Source organism: Gorilla gorilla, chromosome 1, assembly GCF_029281585.2.
Source record: "Gorilla gorilla gorilla isolate KB3781 chromosome 1, NHGRI_mGorGor1-v2.1_pri, whole genome shotgun sequence".
NCBI classification, from domain to species: Eukaryota; Metazoa; Chordata; class Mammalia; order Primates; family Hominidae; genus Gorilla; species Gorilla gorilla.
In genome coordinates, this window is record NC_073224.2 from 121,533,698 (window position 1) to 121,539,697 (window position 6,000).

Consider the following 6,000-nt stretch of genomic DNA (forward strand, 5'->3'; position numbering starts at 1 on the left):
AGATAGATGATAGATAGATAGATAGATAGATAGATAGATAGATAGATAGATAGATAGACAGCTAAATAGATAGATAGATAGATAGATAGATAGATAGACAGACAGCTAGATAGATAGATGATAGATAGATTAAAGTTTCCTGAGGGGTGATTAGGAAAAAAAAGAGTCTAAAATTGTTCCTTGGGGGTGGGTCATGAAAGGCTGACTAACACTGGTTTATCTACACTAGATATTCTTAGAGTGTGTGCACATAACAATGGAACTTTTTAATGAACTATCAATCTCCAAAGTTTCCTAAGGAGGGAGAAAAGAATGAAATAGATGAAAGATATAGAAAGATTTACATTTGCAGATTAGTGGGAAGGAAGTATCTGAGGAGTGTTAGAAATCTCTACCACTGGCCGGGTGCAGTGGCTCTTGCCTGTAATCCCACCATTTTGGGAGGCTGAGGTGGGTGGATCACCTGAGGTCAGGAGTATGAGACCAGCCTGGCCAACATGGTGAAACCCTGTCTCTACTGATAACACAAAAATCAGCCAGGTGTGGTGGCATGCACCTGTAATCCCAGCTACTCGGGTGACTGAGGCAAGAGAATTGCTTGAACCCAGGAGGTGGAGTTTGCAGTGAGCCAAGAGTGTGCCATTGCACTCCAGCCTGGGCAACAAGAGTGAAACTCCTTCTCAAAAAAAAAAAAAAAAGAAAAGAAAAAGAAAAAAGAAAAAAAGAAATCTCTACCACCAACTAATCACCAGATGTTAACCTTTTTGCCAATTCATTTCTCTCTCTCTCTCTCTCTCTCTGTGTGTGTGTGTGTGTGTGTGTGTGTGTATGTATGTGTGTGTGTTATCTAGGTGAAGCAAACATAAATGTTCTTTGCATTTATTTTTTCAAATGTTTTCTAGGTGTGAAATTTTTCCAAATGATAGTTGGGGAAAGGCTGGGCACGGTGGCTCACGCCTGTAATCCCAGCACTTTGGGAGGCTGAGGTGGGTGGATCACAAGGTCAGGAGTTTGAGACCAGCCTGGCCAACATGGTGAAATCCCGTCTCTACTAAAAATACAAAAATTAGGTGACCGTGGTAGCTGGCGCCTGTAATCCCAGTTACTCGGGAGGCTGAGGTGGGAGAATCGCTTGAACCCGGGAGGTGGAGGTTACAGTGAGCTGAGATCGCACCGCTGCACTCCAGCCTGGGCGACAGAGCGAGACTCTGTCTCAAAAAAAAAAAGGGAAAATGCCATACTTCCCCACACCCTCTCTCTCTACCCATTCCTGTACTCCAGTTCTATACTGGGGTCCTATGGAACCACAGTTTCTTGGTAACATGTTTTCTTTCACTTCTAGATATTTGCATATATTTCTCCCTCTGCAGGGAACATATTGTCTGGCCTCCCACTTTGTCCTTCACACACAGCCTTTGCCTAGATAACTCCCAGGGGTCTTTTAAAGTTTCACTCCCTCCAGGAAGCCTTTCATGATCACCTAACCCCACTAAAGTCTACGTTAAGACTCTCATATATATTTCCTTTATTGTAATTTTTCTTATTATTGTCCTTGTCATACAATATTATACGTGTACATTAAACTTGTCTGTTTTCACTGCACTATGAGTTCCTTAAAAGCAAGGATTATGATTTATCTTATTCACTCTTTGTCCTCTGAAACTATGACAGGGCATCTCACAATATTTATTAAAGTAATAATTGATTTTTCAATAAAATGCATAGTTGCTTTATATAACCCCATTCGAAAGGAAGAAAAAAAACAAGAAAAAGCGGGGGGGGGAAGAAAACTTTGATGTTTTATTTGGTTTGTAAAGCTTTACTGATGACAACAGCATAATTTCAGGTTAGACTTTTATAAAATATTGAAAATAGCTCCTAGATCCCATTAGCCATGTAAAACTCTGGGTGAAATATCCCTGACGGTCCTAGAAAAAATTGGTTGGTTGTTTCTCTCAGCTCCAACAGAGCTGTTTCTGCCTCTGTCTTACTCTGCAGGAGGTGCGGTGGGAGGTGGGAAGTCGGGGAGAGTGGGGATGGTACAAAGATGAAAAGTAAGGGAATGGTTTTTCAGGAATTTGGAGTTTAGCAAGAGAAACAGACTCATGAGTGATACTAACAGTTCTACCTTACATATGTATCATGTTTTTTGTTTTTTTTTTTTTTTTTTTTTTTTTTTTTTTTTTGCAGTTTACAGTGCAATTTCCCATCATTTATTCTTCAAAAAGCCCTTTAAAGTAGGCATTATTAGCCCCATTTTAAGGGTGATTTTAATATAAGCCAGGATGTGCCATGAAAGTAAGATGTTCTTTTTTTTTTCGTTTTCCAGAGTCCAGGCATTTCTCCTGTATCTAGCGTCCATCATTTAAAATCTACCACTCCTTACCATATTCTGCACCTTTCCTTTTGTATAAAAGTGTGAGGTATAACCCAGGCTGCAACTTCAGCCTTCAACAGCAGGAACTATTGTCTAATGAAAGATGTACTCCAGATGGAAAATTTCTCAAGTGAAATGGATGGAATTGGTAAATCCATTGTTTCCTAAATTAGCAAATATTTGGGTATGTAATAATATACATTTATTCAAGACAAAGGCTATGATCACAGCTTTTCAAAATATGTATGCAAACGGATGAGGACTAAAGCATACACATTTTGATCATTATTAGGGAGGTGGATTTAGGAGTAATTATTTTCTCCATAAATTAAAAATCGTCAATAATTTTTAGCTTGTGTACATACCCAAGTTCTTTTGCCCATTAATTAAAGAAAGCTGAGAATCACCTATGTTCAGTCCTAAAGGATTCTTGGCTTATTTGACCCAGTAGGTGAGTGGCCATTTTCCCTCTGTCTTCCCAGCTCCAATCAAGACAATCTTCCCACCTTCTCTCAAGAACATGCATAGGACTTTGCCAGAATTATTGGATCAAACCACCGCACCATGACACATTGACCTGGGAAAGAATTGTCTATTTCTCAACTTCATCACTCTTCTGTTTTGAACCTGCAGGCGTAATGAATGCTTGCTCTCCCCTTCTTGAAGCAAATTACTTGTATTTTTGTATTATCTCTTAAAGGGGTGGTTCTCGGGCCAGGGGTGGTGGCTCATGCCTCTAATCCCAGCACTTTGGGAGGCTGAGGCAGGCGGATCACCTGAGGTCAGGAGTTTGAGACCAGCCTGGCCAACATGGTGAAACCCCCGCCTCTACTAAAAATACAAAAAATTAGCCAGGCATGGCAGTGGACGCCTGTAATCCCAGCTACTTGGGAGGCTGAGGCAGGAGAATCGCTTGAACCCGGGAGGCGGAGGTTGCGGTGAGCCGAGATCGCGCCATTGCACTCCAGCCTGGGCAACAAGAGCAAAACTCCGTCTCAAAGAAAAAAAAAAAGAGCGGGGGGGTAGCGGGTAGTTCCTGGATCACTAATTGGAAGTATGAAGGCAGGAAGACTAGTTGAGAGTCTGGGGCAATTGTTCACCTGAGTGATAATGCAAATCTGGGCAGAGTCCTGCAGGCCTCTTCTTCCCATACCTGGCAGGGGAGCTGGCAACGTGCACATGTGGCCACACCCATGTGGTCACCCTTTGTGTTGCAGTTTCAGCTGATCAATAGTTCAATGACATTTGTATGTAGGGAGGATTACCTGACCCTCCTACAATGGCTGTTCGGGAGGTCTGATTATTCCTTTTCTTTATCTGAGCAGATATACATCTGAAAGGCCCTGGAAGTCCTTGGAAGAACAACCTAATAACAGCTTCTGAGCATTGGGGGTTCCAATTTCCAACAGGGCTATTTCTTCAACTGAGGGCTTGCATAGCATCATGGTTGCCTACTTTTCCTGCAGATGTAATATAGACAATTACTGTGGGGAAGGGTCACTCTCTACTGGAACACTTGAACCTGATGAGTCCAGTACAGCTATACCCAGCCTAAGTGCTATAAGGGCCCAGAGATTACCCTGCTCCTTGAAATCTGATTGTGTTTCCCCAGAAAAGCTCTCTTTTATGTTTACACTACTTAGCTCTAGAAGTAAATGTGTCTGTATCCCTTTTGCCTGACTGGCCAGCACACAGGTGTTTTCAGTCTTCAAGGACTACAAAAAGTTAAGGGTGAAGGAAAGAAAACACACACACACACACACACACACACACACACACACACACACACACACACACACACACCGGTTTCTATCCTGAGAGCCCCAGGACAGAAAAGATTGTAATCTACCTCTAGCCTAAAAACATCCCTAGCACTCAGCAATTTAGTTTAGTCACATGGAGACAAACTGCCCCTTTATCACTCAATTCTCCTCCTTTGAAGATTGGACCCACACTGGTTTATTTTTTATCTTTTCATGATCTACGGTCTTTTGTAACATTTAAAATAGTAACCTGTGGTTTGGGGAGGCCATTAGCCAATTCTGTTCCCTTAACAGCATCTACCTGCTGAGCTATTGTGCTCTAGTTTTCAAGTGTCCTCTGACCTGGTTTGCTATCAGTAGCTATTTGGACAAGACTTTCTGTTGTGCCCCAGCTGTTCAAGCATTAAACATCTATTCTTGGTCAAATGGAGGGAAAAAAGCAAAGTTCATGTCTTTTCTTTTGTGGTTCCTTGATATTCATTCGCTCTGACCACCACACGTACTTAATAATAGCTAATTTTTATTAGTTCCTTCATATATGCCCATGTTATGGATGGAACTGTGCCCCCCCACCCCGCCCCAGATTTATATGTTAAATTCCTGACCTCCAGGATACCTCAGAACGTGACTCTATTTGAAGATACAGCCTTTAAAAAGGCAATTAGGGTCAAATGAGGTCATTTGGGTGGGCCCAAATCCAGTACGATGGGTGTCCTCAAAAGGGGAACTCCATGTGCCCTCCCTTCCCATCCTCCTTCTGCCATCTCTCCATGCTGCCATAATGAAATGTATGAACGCCCTGGCTGATGCTCTCAAGAACATCAACACTGGAAAAGGAGGCAAATGCCAGGTTCTTATTAGGCTATGTTCCAAAGTCATCATCTGATTTCTAACTGTGTTGATGAAGCATGGTTACATTGGCAAATTTGAAATCGCTGATGATCACAGAGCTGGGAAAACTGCTGTGAACCTCATGGGCAGGTTAAACAAGTATGGAGTGATCAGGCCCAGATTTGATGTGCAACTCAAAGATCTAGAAAAATGGCAGACAAATCTGCTCCCATCTCGCCAGTTTGGTGTCATTGTACTGACAATCTAAGCTGGCATCATGGACCACAAATAAGTAAGACAAAAACATACAGGAGGGAAAATCTTGGGATTCTTTTTCTAAGGATGTGATACATACTTACAAATAAAATGTCTCAGTGGAAAAAAACAAAAAGAAAAGGGAGCGACATCAGGAGTGCACACACACAGAGAAAATGCTGTGAGTACACAGCAAGAAGGCAGCTGTCTACAAGACAGAGAGGCCTCAGGAGAAGCCAAATCTGCTGACACTTGATCCTAGACTTCCAGGCTCCAGAACTGTGAGAAATAAATGTCTATTGTTTAAGCCACCCAATGTGTGATATTTTGTGATGGTAGCCCTAGCGGACTAATACAGGCAGGCAATGTAATAACTGCTTTTTATGAATTATCTCAATTGTCACAGTTACTAGATGAAGTAAGTACTATTTAGACAGGCACTGCTAATATAAATTTTGCCCACAGCAGGAACTCTGTTCAGAGTATGCTCAGGCTTGACCCTGAAAGTAGGTAAGTAGAATACTCTGGCTCATAAATGGATGAGGTGGGGAGAGAAGATTAATGGACACAAGAATTCCCTGACACTTGTGTATCTTTATCCAGATTGTATCTACCTGTTTGCTCCTTGTTCATTAAAGGAGAATAGTAATACCCTAATTTACACCAGGAAGACTTCTTACAAGGGTTTATTTATTAAACTGAGAAGTCCTTTTTGATTATTCACTAATAATTTCTAATTTTTTCCTCTATTTTGTTCTTTCTTACCCATCTCCA

General features: G+C 41.7%; 1 pseudogene; it reads left to right on the plus strand.

The window, feature by feature from the left end:
- The first annotated feature begins 4,921 nt into the window (after window positions 1–4,921).
- On the plus strand, window positions 4,922–5,311 carry LOC101131032 (small ribosomal subunit protein uS8-like; annotated as a pseudogene).
- The last annotated feature ends 689 nt before the right edge of the window (window positions 5,312–6,000 follow it).